This window comes from Peromyscus maniculatus, chromosome 1 (genome assembly GCF_049852395.1).
Source record: "Peromyscus maniculatus bairdii isolate BWxNUB_F1_BW_parent chromosome 1, HU_Pman_BW_mat_3.1, whole genome shotgun sequence".
NCBI classification, from domain to species: Eukaryota; Metazoa; Chordata; class Mammalia; order Rodentia; family Cricetidae; genus Peromyscus; species Peromyscus maniculatus.
The window spans coordinates 101,914,824-101,931,535 of record NC_134852.1 but is presented as its reverse complement, the minus strand read 5'-3'; the positions used below and the strand labels follow the sequence as shown (position 1 = coordinate 101,931,535).

Below are 16,712 nucleotides of genomic sequence, written 5' to 3'. Positions count from 1 at the left end.
AAATGTTTCTGTAAAAATGCTTTTCTAAAAAGAAGCTAAAGTCATTCTTCCCTGTTTTTATGTAATCTACCAAGAAGATGAAAACCACTTCTTCACACAGATCAGTCCATGCCAGAACACAAATGGAATGAGAATAAATTTAACATTAGCATCTCTCTATATATCACTCAAAAATGGATATGTGAACATATGTGGACTTGCAATAAAATGGGAATAGAGAATTATCTCTAATCATTCTTCATTTCATTGTCCTCAGTGTGACAGCTGTACCTGTGATGGAAACAATAGCTATTGTACTCTTGCTGAATTTAAAAACAGGCTATCTTTTCAATTTACTTGTCCCTAAGATAACTTCTGGCACATTTCACATTCATAAATATTGCTGAACCAGAACATGGAACATTATAATCTTTCCAAATCTTGCCATGGTCATGCTTCTCAGACACCAGTGTGTACCACCAGAAAGCATGTATATACAGATTCCATCCTAACAACCTTAGAATTCTAAGAGATTCAGACTGGAGAACAGAAATCTGCTTTTCTAAACAAACATTCTAGGCCACTCTGATGCAGGTTCTCACCTACTCCATTTTGAGAACTACTGTTCTGATAGTTTAAATAACAATAATCACAGCTCGTATTGAACAAACACTATTTGCCGAAGTTTCCACCTGCATCCTTTCATTTGATCTCTGTGACAACCTATGGATTAGACTTTCCAATACCCTCTGCAATGAGAATGACAGGACTCAGAGAGGTTAAGTAATTTGTCCAGGGTCATCAAGCTAATGGAAGTGAAAGAACACTAGTATAAGTCTTTGTTGTTCTAAAGTCCATTATCTTAAAAATATACTCTATCATAAAAAGTAAAGTGTGTGCTGCCAATAGTTTTCCTCTGCAACATGTTTATAAATGTCATCCACAAATTTGGCTACGAACACTGATCACTCTTTCAAATGGATGACATTTCATCATTCAACAGCATCAACAGATATCCTGGATCTGATTCACAAAGGTTTCTCTTCCTATCGGGCTTCAAAACAGTCAACAACCAAATGCACTTGAAATGAGGCCATCTGGTTCAGACCAGTACTTAAAATCAGAGCTCTTTTTCTTTTGGAATGAAAACAAAAATATCAGATACATGTATATCATTATGATTCAAACGCAAGACTGAAGATGACCAAAAGAAAATTTTTATCACAGATGTATTAGGTAAACATACTAGCCTTAAATTTTTGAAAAATATTTTTTTTCTTTTCCAACATTAACAAGAACAGAAGGAATACTGATGTATTCATAAAGGTCACAGAGCAAATTTCAAATCCTCTTCATCAACCTGTTTGGTGTCAAAGTCTCAAGTTCCAGGGCTATGAAAGCAGAAGGGGTCCTCTGCAGGTTACTCAATAAAATCTGTCAGTGTCCCTTCTGATAGTGACATCAACAGTGTTTTCTGTTTACTGGCAGTAGCCAAGAAATGGAATTAAAAGGTCATTTTTGGCAAGTTGTGTCTACAAATCCCTTAGCAAGCTCGTAACTTTTTTTATTTATAAAATTCGCTTGTAAGTAGCCACATTACAAGGTTACCAAAAGAACTGCAACATTAAGTGTAGAAAAAAGTCTTAGTAGAACTCCTGTTGATGAATGTGGTGGTAATTATCTTGTTCTTGCTGTCTCCAAGTTCACCTGGATCTGTTTGCTTTTAACTTCCACTTGTGTTAGCACCACTTGTAACTCTAGATGCATGCAGGTGTGCCTTCTTGCCTCATTTTCACATAGAAGTCATGAATAAACACTCAATGAGCATCAATAAATGTGAAGTTTCTCTATCATAGAATATTCTTTTTAAAGTGTTTTGATTGTATTGGGACTACATGTTAATGAATCACAGTAAGTACTTTCAGATATATGAATTCAACAATAGGGAAGTGATGACTACCCTGATGTATCATTAGCAATTGATACCATCTGGTGTCAGAAATTGAATGATGAACAAAGTAGCTACATATCCTTTTATTTTGTTAATGCAGGAACATACCCTCTAACAAAAGTTTGTTCACATACAACTACACACTCACACACGCACCATTTAGAAACATGGGTCAAAGACAACAAAATGCCATTTGTATTAATAATGGTGAGTTACTGGACACCAAATGTTCTTGGAGTAAAGAAAAAAATCATCAGTGGTTTTACAAAAGGTAGCAATGCTACTATGAGGCATTCCAATGGAATGTGAGAAGGGGCCTCACCACTGTAAGTTTTGCTAGTGGAAAGACGGTGGCCATCACATGCTCTCTTCCCAGTCTTGAGTTATATGTAATAGTATGTGCTCAATTGCCCTTTGAATCACAAAGAAAGAAAGTGTTGGATAAATGAGCTGGGTGGGAAATGCTCTATGGCAATAGGCTTTAATTATGGTGACATTAAAACTAACCAAGCATAATTGGGGTTACTATGTCCTGCTTTCATTGCTTATTAAGTTAGAATTAGAAAGGAAGTAGGTAATCTAAGGAAAGGAAAATGGATCTAGGCAACAAATACAAGACAGTCAACTTTATACAAGGTGCTGCACAAGACATTCAAAATAAAACTAAACTAAAACAGGATGTCATTTTACCTAATTACACCTTAAAAGGCAAAGCCTATTTAATATAAAAACATTGTTTTACACTATGACTAAGAATTTAGGTTTAGAGAATTATTTTAATAGTATTGCTTTGAGTGCATACTCAAAAGCAACTGTGTGTGGTGTGTATGTGTGTGTGTGTGTGTGTGTGAGAGAGAGAGAGAGAGAGAGAGAGAGAGAGAGAGACAGAGAGAGAGAGAGACAGAGAGAGAGACAGAGAGAGAGAGACAGAGAGAGAGACAGAGAGAGAGAGACAGAGAGTGAGAGTTGTGCTGGAGATCTAAACTAGTGCTTACTTCCTGGCAGGACAATGAGTCTACCACTGATCTAACCCTCCAGCCTGACAGTATTTCATTTCTCAGAATATGAATTATACATACTCAAGAATCTTAATTCTAGGCATACAAAAACTGATCTATATCCCAAGGTGTCCATTAAATCAGTCTTCAAATATACAAATACCTGAAGATAATTGAAATCCCCAGATATGAAGTTGGTGTGATATACCATGGAACTTGTATAACCTGGGTGTAACTCAATATAGCATGTGGTGATACTGTGTTCCCCAATATATTGTGCACCCTAATAAACTTATCTGGGATCAGAGAACAGAACAGCCACTAGACAGATATAGAAACCAGAAAATGGGGTACACACACCTTTAATTCTATCATTTGGGAGGCAGAGATCCATCTGAATCTCTGTGAGTTCAAGGCCACACTGGAAACAGCCAGGCATGATGACACAAGCCTTTAATCACAGGAAGTGATGGCAGGAAGCAGAAAGGTATATAAGATGTGAGAACCAGGAACTAGAGGCTTTTAAGCTTTTAGGCTTTTAGCAGCAGCTCAGCTGAGATCCATTCAGATGAGGACTCATAGGTTTCCAGGTTGAGGAAACAGGATTGGCTGAGAAGTTAGCGAGGTGAGGTTAACTGTGGCTTGTTCTGCTTCTCTGATCTTTCAGAATTCACCCCAATACCTGGATTCCGGGTTTGTTTTTATTAATAAGACCTTTTAAGATTTGTGTTACAGCCGGGCGGTGGTGGCGCACGCCTTTAATCCCAGCACTCGGGAGGCAGAGCCAGGCGGATCTCTGTGAGTTCGAGGCCAGCCTGGGCTACCAAGTGAGCTCCAGGAAAGGCGCAAAGCTACACAGAGAAACCCTGTCTCGGAAAACCAAAAAAAAAAAAAAAAAAAAAAAAAAAAAAAAAAAAAAAAAAAGATTTGTGTTACAATATCACATAAATACAAATAATCTATACAGAAAGACTTTGAAAATATTACTGAGTGAAATACAAAAATTTTAGAAAGCCACAGACACTATAGAATGCAGCATTATTTCAAAAGGTTCTCCATCTATTCCTTTCTTGTGAGCTTATGCAATGACCTCTGACTCCCATTATACATATAATGGTAGGGACTGTTGTCTAGAAGAAAAAAACAATGACATGGTAACAACAGTATTATTTGGAAATGAAAATAGTCATTTTTAATATTTATTTATTCATTAATTTATTTATATATTAATTTGTATGTTTGCATGTCTATGTTAATTAATGTGTACCATGTGCATGCAAAGATCCCACAGAAACCAAAGAAAGAGTTAAATCACCTGGCACTGGAGTTATATATAATTGTGAGCTGCGATGTGGGTGCTATGGAGGAAGCCAGGTCCTCTACAAGAGCAGTATGTCCTCTCCAATGTGAGCTCATCTGTCCAGTCCCTGAGTAGCTCTTCTGGTCAAGGTGTCTCTTCTTCAGTTACAAAGATGAAATGTTTGTATGTTAAGTATGAAATGAAAAGTATATAAAGGGGATAATGGAAGAGTAAACCCCTTGTTATTTTCATTGCTGATTTTTTCCAGAGCATTCTTCTTCTGGTAATCTGAAGTCTTCAGGAAAATGACTATCTGTCCATACATTTGGGCTTTTCCATGAAAGTTTAAAAAAATTGTGATAGAAAGTATGTAACAGCTGGAGATATGTAGATGAATATGGTAAGATGGGTTTTAAAATACCTGCTTGCTCTTACAAGGATTTGGGGACACCATTCAACATATTTAATAACTGAAATACTTTTCTCTACCTTGATAACAGGCAATTTGGATATGGCCTGAGTGCTTGGAAAATTTGATTAAAATGTGCCAAATAAGATTAGAACCATTTAATTAGAAAATATTAATGTCTGAAAAACTGGTAAATTCTGAGAAGCATTTCCTGCTGTGCTTTATTTCCAGGCTTAAGCCAGGGAAGAGCCAATTAATTTTCCAAATGTTTTGTTCCCACCTGGAGACGACAGTCCTGACAATGTTTTGACAAGTCCTGCAGGCACCAAAACTGTACAAAATTTTGCGAATGATTCCATGTTTCAACAACATCTAGTCACTGTCTCACAAGGACCTACCTCGAAGCATCAGACCTCACATATTCTTATAGTCCTCCTCAGGGAGGCTCACAAGCCTCTGGGCAATTTGTGATATGTAGTCCCATTTAGCTATTCAGTCTGGAGTCATCCTCCACTAGTGATTAGGTGGAGGCATGTGTACCAACACACTCAGAGAAGCACCAGTAACAAACCTGAGAATCAATGGGGCTCGAAGAACCTCTCCTCAGATCCTTATCTTAAGGTTGTTGGGTCCCACAAACAGGGGTGAAAATGATTCAATGGCTGCCATCACTTACTATTTATTGAACTTTTCTTGTGCTCCAGGTCCTGAATTACACACTGAAACTCAGAGATGTCTTAGTCCTTGCAAGCCCCTGTGCTAATGATTCTACTTATTCATTTATTCTGCATATATTCACTTAATTGCCAGACAGAAAGATAAGTCTCAGTCACCAAACCTCACAGAGATCCTAGCCTAATGAAGAAAGAGAGAGGCTGAAGCCAGTTCTTGCATAACATTATAAGGACAGACCGAGGAGAATGCTGACCATGGGTTCTGCAATACAAATTCTGTCTGAGATAATCAACATATGAGAAACTATATTAGACATGATTTCTTATTAAGAGTCCCATATATGAACTAAAACAAGTGACTGGGATAAATCTATACCAGCATATTGCTCTAAAATATCTATACTGCTATATTTGGAAATAAATTTTCAAATTTTTCTTTGACAATTATTTTTCTACAACTTCTTTGCTAGAATCTGGAAATCTTATACAAAATTAAGAGTACAAAATGAAAATGTCACTGCATTGAGTACTAAACCCTCACTCAATGTCAATGCAAATGCATAGTTTTTAAAAGGCAGTTAAGATTATACTTGTTAAAATCATACATAAAAATGTGAAATGAACTCTTGCACACATAGTGTTATTCAAGTAAAAATCTGACAATTTGAATAAAATGTGGGGAATATGAAAAAAGAAGTAAAAGAAAACACAAGTGTTTTTTTTTTCCCCTCAATAATAATTCAGTTTGGTTTTACAGTTGGAGGAATTTTCACCATTTTGCATCTCTGGGGTATGCCCTCACCAACTGTAAGAAATCATTGTCATAGAATGTATACAAATCATTCAGCATTTTTCCACAGTCGGGTAGACTAAATTCTTAGAAACAATGAAAGCTCAAATACTTCACTCCTTGAATGGCACAATGCATATCACTTTATCCTCATTTCACCTATGATGAAAGCATTAATGCCTTCATTTTATATATTTTTTATTCAATAAACCTATACCAAATGCCTTGTATAGGTAGATTCTACGTTATGTCCCATTTACAGAACTGGAAAATGACTAATCAAATCTCTGCCCTTATACAGCCTACCAGAGATGTCTGCTGTTTTGATATTGTGACACATTATCACCCTCAAAATTCACATTCTAGAACATGGCAACTGATTTTTAAAAAAGAAAAAAAATCATTCATAAAAATTCTCATTATGTTTTAAGTAAGATTACAATTTTGCTTTGGGCCACATTCATGTAGCCATCCTCAGCTGTATGTAGCCACAGGCCATGAGTTTGATACATCTAACTCTACTGTGGGAAACTGTTTAAAAAGTTATTTAAGTTCATACCTAATATGTCAAGTGACATGGAGAAAACAGAGGAAGCTTAAAATGGCAGGCATTATATGGAAAGTATACGGTATATAAGGTCATTACAGAGGGTACTGCTAGCTGCTTAATCAGATCAATGTTTAGTATAGAACTGCAATCAATAATATCTTGAACTGAACTGAAGAGACCTTTTAATAACAAAGAATGTATGTTTCTCACAATGATATCTTCTTGAATTGCAAAGATGGACCATTAAAGCTATGCAAATCTTGTGAGTAGATAGAATCTTTTGAATATTATTCTGTTGGTTACTTTTTTGCAATTCTCTCCATAGATAATATCTTAAGAATCTATAATGGAAAGATGACATCTTTGTCCACAATATCACTGAGAAGTACATGGTGGCATTTGCAGCCCTCCTCTGGTGCTATAATGTGCCTTACTTGGACTATGATCAATCCATAATGTCATCTTAACTCAACAGAGCAGTCCATCATTCAAGGCAAGTCCTTTACCTCATGAGTTTCTAAATTTACCCTTCAGAGAATGGAACTCCTACATAATACCTCAAGTATGTGTGTGATAATATTAAAAATTACCCCTCCGATATCTCAAGAAAACCTATTAAGGATCTTATGAAATAATTTATTATTGTTTGCCATATATTAACATTTTTGAACACTGCAGTTGTTCATTAGCTTTTGGTGCACTTTTGCTTTGTATTCCCAATTACATCATTAACTTATTTTTAACCAAGTTGGTGTCCACTGGAGTATCTAAACACAGTGGCTTAGCAATTACTTAACAGAGTAAATAACACCCTATTCCCTCCAAAAATGTATGCAATCAGTGCCCTCCAATATGTTAGAATATCTGCAGGCAAAATTATATTTTTGGTGCTAGAAGACCAGTCTAACACGTGTCTTGAGACACATTAAAGCCACAAATGTGGACAGGAGATATTGCAAAATTACCTGAATATACTTTTTATCTGTCATAGTTCAAAGACTATCTATAGAGTCAGACTATCTTCAATCACATTGCTGAAATATAAGCAGTAATTCTAAGGCTACTCAACCATGGGTGCCATAGAATCACATAATTGTCCAAGTTCAGTTTGATGTATTTTCTTTTCATATAATTTCTTCCATTTATACTACAAGCACCTTGGTAATAGAAAGCTATTCATAATCTGTCATCTCCCCTTTCCTTCTTAGCCATCTTTGTTCCTTGCAAGCTTTTCAGTGGCTACCAAGAATGCTGTGACATTCAATAATCATGGCATATCACGTCAAGTCTTTGTGGGCTTGGAATAGAATGTCAGTACCAAATAATAGTAAATTGATACAATGTAAAGAGTGAAAAGTCTGGGTTCAATCAAATACAAAACAGCAAAATGGCTTCCACTCACAGTCTTAAGTAGTAGCTCTGTATTCAGATGGTCACTATAAAGTATCCAGTCATGTACATTTCCTCATGTATTTTCATATATATTTATATATATAATTATTAATGTTTTGTGTTTAAATATCACCATATAAAAATTATTTTATTAAAAAAATCTTGCATTAAAAAGAGCTAGAAGAACAGAATTTGTCAAGTACTAATTGTGTGCCAAGAACTATGTTAAGAGATTTACATGATTATATCCATTTGAATGAAAATGTTTCCTTTCAAAAAACTACATAATAAATTAAAATGTAAGTAAACAAAGCTTAAATATTAAGCAACTTGTCCAAGGTCAAATATGTGGCAGGCATTTTAACTGTGACTCCAAAGTCAATGACTTTTAATATTTCACTTAAATGCCTTCTTAGAAAGCACTTTATATACAAAAGATAATTAATATATATATTGAATGAATGAATAGTCTCAGTAGGATTACTGTCAACTCTATGTGGTTGAGTTATGGAAAGTTACAAAAGAAACAAATTCCTGTATATTCTTCAGTTCACAATACCTCTGTCCCTAAAAGTATCCCTTCAAGTTGATTTTAAGTGCCACCAGAAAATTGAAGATACACCAATAATTAGATTTGTTTTGTTGTTGTTGTTGTTGTTGTATTGGTTATTTTCCCTGCATGGGAACTTTCTTTAATTATTTTTTATATAATATATTTTGATCATGTTTTCTCCTCCCATATTCTCCCCACCTCCCTATCCAATCAACTTTATGTTCTCTTTCTCTTTCCAAAAAAAAATCAGAAAGACAAAAATCAAGACAATACCCATAAAAATACAAAAACCAAAATTAACAAGTATGACCAACAAAAAATGTTTTGACCAACAAAAAATGTCCCAAAACAAAACAAAAAATATACATACACACCTACCATCAACAAGAAAATGCAGTTTGTTTTGTGTTGGCCAACTTCTTCTGGGCATAGGCCCTGGGCTAGAGTGTGTGATAAATATACCCAATTTGACTCCATTGAAAAAAACTGACTTTCCCTTTGCCAGCGGGTATCAGCTTCTTGGTTGGGGTGAGACCTTAGGTGCACTTGCCCTCATGGTCTTGGGAACCCATCTGGCTTGAACACGTACAGTCCTTGTGTGTGCTGCCACAGTCCCTGTGAGTTGATATGTACATCAGTCCTGTTATACCTTGATCACACTGCTTCCTTAGAGTCATCTGTCACCTCTGGTTAGAGTCATTCAGCCTCCTCTTCTGTCCCTGTGCCTTGATGAGACAGTTTTGAGGAAGTCTACCCCATTTAGAACTGAGGGCTCCAAATTCTGCACATTGTCCAGCTTGTGCACCTCTCTATTGATCCCCATCTATGGCAATAAGAAGCTTCTCTGATGTGGGTTAAGTGGTTGATCAAGGCACTGATCTGTGCTCCAGCCCAGTGTGGTCACTAGGGATTCCTAGTAGAGGGGGTTTCTATAGGGTTGGTGGGTGACACAAAAGAATGGAGATGGGCTAGGAAAGACTGAGAGGTGCAGAGAGAAACATCTAGGGAGACCTCATATCCAGCTTTCTAACACACATAATCCTATCATTTCTAATCACCTGGATTTCCATAACTCTGACTGTGCTTTTCATTTTTGACTTATAACTTTGGCTCACTTGGAAATATTCTAGAATACACCAATCAAAATAAATTTAGTTTTATTTTTAGTATAACTGAATTAAAGTCATTTGTCTATGTGTTTGTTCTTTCCCCCAGTTCCTGAGTGCATGCACAGTTTTTGAAGAATCCAAAGCTAGTGGAACCCAGGATGAGAAACAGTAGTCACAGATGAGTGAGAAAACAGTTAGCTACTTCCTGTGAGTACTACAGTAGATAATCTGTGATATGAACTTATAGTAAAAGAAAATATAGATGAAGAAGATAAATTAATACTTTAATGAAAACAGAGCAACCGAGGAAATCTACCAAACATTGCACAGCATGAATATTTATTAGCTCCCCCAAATGGACTGACTCATCAGAATATATAAAAATTTTCAATTAAGATAAAGAAGCACTTCATGATCATGAAGGAAATGCCCATCACAATTCTGTCTACGTCCCATGTCTTTTTTCATCATGACTGTGCATTACTATCTGCATATATGTAAATCATCCAAAGGTCAGAAGACTTGACTTTTTTTAATGAAGCAGCTTGTTTCAATTAATTGACTATGGTGTGTGGATATTCTTCTTTGTAATAAGAACAACAAGAAGATCTAAATTGCAAAATGATCTAAGTCTTTTGGATCACAGTAAGTTAGCTTGAAATATGAACAAACAAACAATGTAGAATAAAACAGGTATTCCATAATAAGAAGGCTGCATGTCTAAGTCTTTTGGTTTTCAAATATGGTTGTGTTTATTTCTATATGTAGTCTATTCAAAGCCCTGTATGATTATGCTTCCTTATTCTTCATTCTCTATTCACTGATTTCTTATTTTCATTCTTTACTAATATATCTATCATTAAACAAATGTTTAGCAAACTGTATGCCCCAAACATTCAGACATTGTGATAAGTTTTTTTAAGTAGTGAACAAAACCAAAAGTAGCTTTAAACAAATATAATAAGCAATTTATTGTAAGGAAGAAAGAGAAACAGATATCCCAGGGGATATCTATGAAAAGTAGCTATCTCCAAAAAGGTAATATTTACCTTAGAATGCATAAACAAACAGGAGCCAGTGTGTGAAGAAGAATGTTCTAGACACATGAGGCAGTGGTAGCAAAGGTTCTTAGGCAGAAATTCTTGAAATCTTGAGAACTGAAATAGAGTTAGCACTCAGGGAAAGGCTGTCACTCCCTGAACTGGAGGAAACCAGTACTAGAAGACAGTATGAAATGCATGTGAGGGAGATGGAAAGTCATTTAAGGGTTTTAGTTAAAAGGGAAAGTCAGAAAAAACTGTGTTTTTCAGACTTTGAGGCTTGTGCTTTGATGTGTGGGGGAAAGGGCACAAAAATAAATGGTTCTGGTTAAAAGTGTTCTTGTTTGTAGCATAGGTAAGAAATGAACATGGAGATAAATTACTTTTACATCTGATGGGAATGGTGAATCATGTGAGAAAGGGAAGCATTCAAAGAAATCTTCAGTTTCTGGTTTCAACCACTTGGTCAACAGTGAGGTAGAGAACTGGGAATGTACACATTTCACAGTGAAGGCAGACAGAAGATCCCACAGACTTTGGACTGTCTTCTGAATTTCACAGTTTTCAATTTTAAGAAGGCCTGCCAAGCATTTTTCACAGGTTAAGCCTTAGGCTGCCCTTTCAGAAAAGAAAGGAAGGTTCAGTCACTTCACACAGGAGTCAGAGTATGGCAAAAGGGCACAACAAACACTCCCGATTCCTCCTGCAGGGCTCAAAGGAGGGTCTGGAAATAAAAAAGTCCTCAACAGACAACTCATATTAATTCTAAAAGAACAGAAAGTATTCACTGTTTAATTAAATAAAGCAATGATTGCCATACCTATATTTCATTATATAAAACCACACTATAACAGGATGTATGTATGCCTTTGTCCTGCTTTCCCCCAAAAAATGCCTCATTTTTGACATGTGCTTCATAAACTATTTTAAGTTTATTAACCACAGTTAAAAGCTAACTCGATCAGAAACAAAACACAAGTTTTGATTCCTCTCCATATGATTCAGTAAAATCAGACCAACCAGCCGTAGACAAGTAGGTATAGGCATCGGTTTGTCTTGAAAGGAATCATCTTGAATACTCGCCCATCACGAAGAGGATCAGAAGCCTTGTTCTGTTTTCTGTTATAAATTGCACTGCCACCATTGGAGCAGAGCTTCTTGCAACCCTTCTCTTTGAGGTCTCATGGTATTTGGTGAACTGTGACTGTTGTTTTGCTTGTCTTTATGCACAATAAATTATATAATTGTCTGACCTGATTCTATTTTTAACAGTTCCGTAATTCTTGGTGATCTTTATTATGAATGTGATACAACATTAGATATTGAATATATTCTCTGTCCTTGAGGTGCACTTTGCGGTTGCAAGAAACTAGTAAACAGATTTAACAATTACAGCATTATGCCAAATGAGGTTAAGCCTGTGGATATGGTAAGATGGTGTATGAGAGCTGTATAATAGCTAACAGAACTCAAAGCAAAAAAGAGACCACACCATGTGGTGATTTGTCCTAACAGCACTGTCCATGGGTAAGAGAGGAGCAACCCTTTCTTCCACTATGAGCACATCCCAGGAAGATGCATTTATTTCCTCTAGACATTTAATACTGCTGCTGTTCATTCTAATATTTCCACCATCTGGTCCCTTCCTTTCCTCACTTCTCCTCGAGCTCTGAGTAGTCAAGCCCACACATTCCTACTTCCCATAGTAAATAGAAGTCATCCCACTCAGTCCTTCTCAGTCTCCCACTGAAACATTACAACTGACTTTTATCTTCAAGCACCTATCTGTACCTAGCTGCATTTGCGTATTAGACACCAATCATCACACAGTCTTTAGCTCTCATTAACTCCCTCTTCTCAGGAGACATTTGCTATTAATTAGGCCTTATCTCTTATATATTTCACCTCTTGTGCTCAATACTGCACAACTCCTTTCAATAGAGAGTAAGCTTATATTATATTATATTATATATTATATAATATAACATATATATATGTACAATAATCATTTCTCACTTACTCTTTAGCACTACCTCTCTACCGAAACTGCAGCACCATGACACCCTTGGTAAGTCATCTGTTGTGTATGTGTCCTTTACTTAGTAGCTTTCTTGGCTTCATCAACTTTTAAATATGCTTGGCTTATATTCAAAAAACAAAATTCTTCTTAGTGTTCAACTTGCTATCTGTGCTTCTGTCTTCAAGGCTCTTCAAACTTTTGTCCAGAGTAGATTTTGTATTCCTCCCACTATAATCCTCCCACTGCTTCTCTAAGAAGGAACTTTCGCCAGACCCAGAATCCATCTGACAGCATACTTCCTCTTTCTAATTACTTGTGCAATCACTTCAGGGTTTGGAATATTTGTCCACAAATACACATTCGTTCACCTCTCTCATTTTTCATCACCAGATAACTACACTTCCCATCGCACTTCAACTATCTTTGCACATAGTTGTTTTTTTTTCTTTTTTAAATGATACCTTCTACCACCTATTTTTCCCATCTCCCTCCTGTTCTTCACATAGTAGCCAGAACAATGACTTCAAAACTCTAGCAGAGCCATGTTTCCTGAGGTACCCCGTCCTGCTCACTTTACCTGGAATACATCAGTGAAATTCTGCACATATCTGGCCTGTGCCTTCTACTACTCTCTCTCCTCCCTTGCTCCCTACTCATCTATTCGCTGCTCTCCATAGTGGCCTTCCGGTTTTCCAGAACTGTAACTTTCTGGAACAGGCCATTGTATATACTGCTCATGCTTCCCATTTTCATCAGTCCATTTTCTTTCTCTGGTTGATTTACTTTTCAAATTTAAATTTAATTAGTACTTTGTTTAGATATCTTTCTATATATCATTTTCTTTTCAAATATGTATTTATCTTCATAGTAATTACCCAATTTCTTATTTATCTTTGCCAATACATTTATTTACTCTAGTCGTGCTTCTTCTGTGGGGGGAGGGACCATGTCCATTTCCTTGTAGCATTTGAATATAGTTTCTAGGACAGTGTCTTAGACGCAGTAGGTATATTGTACATATGCACTGAATTAATTAAGGAGGAGAGATTGCTTTATGAATGAAGTGGAGATAGGCAGAAATAATAAGTTATACATGTACAAACAAAGCAGAGTATGTTGCTATGATGAACTAGCTAGCAAGAAATATCAAACTCCCACTCTTTCCAATGGCAGATCTTCAAATAGATAGCTGTCAACAGAATGCTTTGCTATATCCTACAAGAAGCCATATATCTGTTGACAGGGGCTTTCCTTAGCCACATACCTACCAAATACCGGTTCATGCTAACTATGGCAATTTCAGCTCTTTCTGTCCACACAGAATAAAACCATGAATATCTCTAGTCTGGGAAAGGCAGGGAGAAAAGTGATGACGTTTATAGCTGCCCTAAAATCATGTGAGCTGTCTATATACTCTCGACAACACATGCCTTCTTTAGAGGTGGAATGGCATTAACTATATTGTTTATTTGAATATTTTGTCTTGGCAGCATGCATTTAGAAAAAAACTATCCATTTACAAATAAATGTTCAGAATCAGTTCTCTTACCAACAGAGGAAAACTAAGTATAAAACTTCAAACAACTCTGAAAATCATGTAAGAGGCGTGACAACTGTACTAGAACACAATTTGCATCATCTCATTGACTCCATCCTGTTGACCCAAAGGGCTTAAGAAATTCCCCAAATTGTATAAGCAGTAGCAATGGAATTGTAACCTCATTCTAAGCACCCACAAAATTCATGCCGCCTCTGGTGTGTACCAAATAGGACAGTCAGAAGTGAAACCCAAGAACTTTGACTGTTTGGCTTAGTGACAGAGAACTGTATTTCCCTTTCTAGTCCAGCTCCCACCCCAGATGCTATCCTGATGCACAAGGGGCAGGAATAAATGAAATTCTCTGCCATTTTTTCACAGGTTTCCTTATGAACCTCAAGATTCCACACAGTCATAAAACTTCCATCTCTGTGTACTTTACAAAACTGCTTTTGGACAAACATTGTGTACATGAAGTTTTAGCCCAGAATGCACTTTTATTTCCAGGCTATAAATAGAGTACAGCTTTTAATGAAAATGCTGACACTACCTAAAGAACAATGGTGTGGGACCACATCTATTGCAGGAGCAAACTGGTTCTGTGAACAACATCGTTTAAGAAAGGGCATTTATAGTATATATTTAATTAAAGCAGGGATATTAAATTATGCAAAATATTTGCTTCACCAAAATGCAATTTAAAGTAACTATCAAAATCAATTAGCATATTTATTTTCCATACATTGAGAGATTTATCCAATCCAGATACAAATAGCGTTAACTTCTTAATTAGGTGTTTGAATATACATGGGTCAGCAAGTAAAGGTATTCAAATATTTATATATAGCTTTCTGTATGGCTACAGTGAAGGAGTACCTAATAAAACCTGGATATTTCCATATACTTTGGGTTTTTGATTAGATGCATTTACTGCTCTTTTTGTTGGTGAAGGCAGAGAATCAGTCCATCAATTGAGCCTTGGAGGGGCTTTTTTTTATGAGGAAAGCACAGGACCACATTACCTGCTGCCAACCAGGACCTCCTTAAAGCACTGGAGTGGTTAATGTTCCGTTTCAATGTCAAGCATCATTACAGGTTTAATACAGGCCAGAGTTTGTCTAAATATTTAGTACAATTCCAATGAGGCCTAGGGCAGGTAGAGGCTGCAAGAAGTGTAGCATTGACTCCTGCTCTGCCCTGGTCCTAGGAAACTGCCTGTTGCTCGACCTGGCTTCCTGGAATAGCTTCACTTGTCTGGATTACCTGAGGCTAAATCTAATGAGGCAAATCAGAACACAATCCAAAGGACATCACAGATAGTCAGACAAGGAAACAGGTCCCAGGAAGTTAGGTGAGAAGCTTCCATTTTGGTTTTGTACAGCTCAGGTAGGTATTTAACATCACCTAACTTTGACCTTTTCCAAATTTATGAGTTAGGTACAAAAACATTACAAAGATATATTCTTCATAAAAGTGTATGATAATTATTACCAAGAGTATATTCCCTTTCCTCTGTCCTATGCCTTTATAATTTCAACTTTCAGTTTATTCATTAGAAGAATTCTCATTCATGTCTCCTTATCTCTAGCTGTTCTATGCATAGTCATGAATATGCAAATAAAAAGCTCTCCACAGTGTCTGTGTTTATTCTATGGTGATCTTACACCACCAATACGAAAGAAGATGACAGTTAGAGAGGCATGTGGAATGTTCTTAAGACACAGATGAACTTTACACCAGCAAAATGTTCCCTTCCCCTTACATTGTGAAGGGCACTCCATAGCCAAACCAACCATGTTTCTAGACACTCTTTTAACAAACAAGGGTAGAAATTACTCTTCCAAGATACTTTTCTGGAACTTAAGTTGCCAACACAAATACAACAATGGTTCATAGTTCAGAAAAAGCTTTCATTGTTATAGAAGTTGTAAAAAAAAAAAAAGCTATTTTTAAGTTAACCGCTTTACATTTTCAAACTTTATATGTTCAGTTACACCCTAGACTCTCTGAGATAAACTAAGAGTAGACTAATTCATCAGATTTTATTGCTCTGGAATCTTTGAGAGTCAGTAGACCTTAAACTGTAACCACCTTGAGAGATCTTCATTGCGGATAATCTCACAATAAAACAAAATTACCCTATAGTGTGAACTTGCTGTCTACCAGGAACTGAGTTAGATGTACTCACGTTATCTCTAATTTTGAGATAAAAGTCTTGAAAATGAAATATATATTACATGCTATACTTATTTGATAAGAGGAAAGGGAAGCAGAAAGTATGATACATTTGTTCCAAGGCATAAAGCTCATGAAAGACTTCAACCAGTCTTCTTTGAGTCCAAAAGTCATTCTTTTACAACACATTCTTCTTTAGTAATGGGTAAAAGGCTCAGTTGGGCAAATATTAACC

General features: G+C 36.3%; 1 protein-coding gene and 1 long non-coding RNA gene across 10 annotated transcripts in view; one reads left to right on the top strand and one right to left on the bottom strand.

Moving 5' to 3' along the window:
- Nucleotides 1–16,712, bottom strand: part of Dlg2 (discs large MAGUK scaffold protein 2) — a 1,859,766-nt gene that overhangs the window by 1,457,694 nt on the left and 385,360 nt on the right. The gene's annotated exons all lie outside the window — the stretch shown is intronic.
- Nucleotides 9,810–15,205, top strand: LOC143267703 (uncharacterized). The gene is made up of 3 exons (XR_013043124.1): nt 9,810–9,912; nt 12,773–12,813; nt 14,684–15,205. It is a non-coding gene; the product is annotated as an uncharacterized LOC143267703 (long non-coding RNA).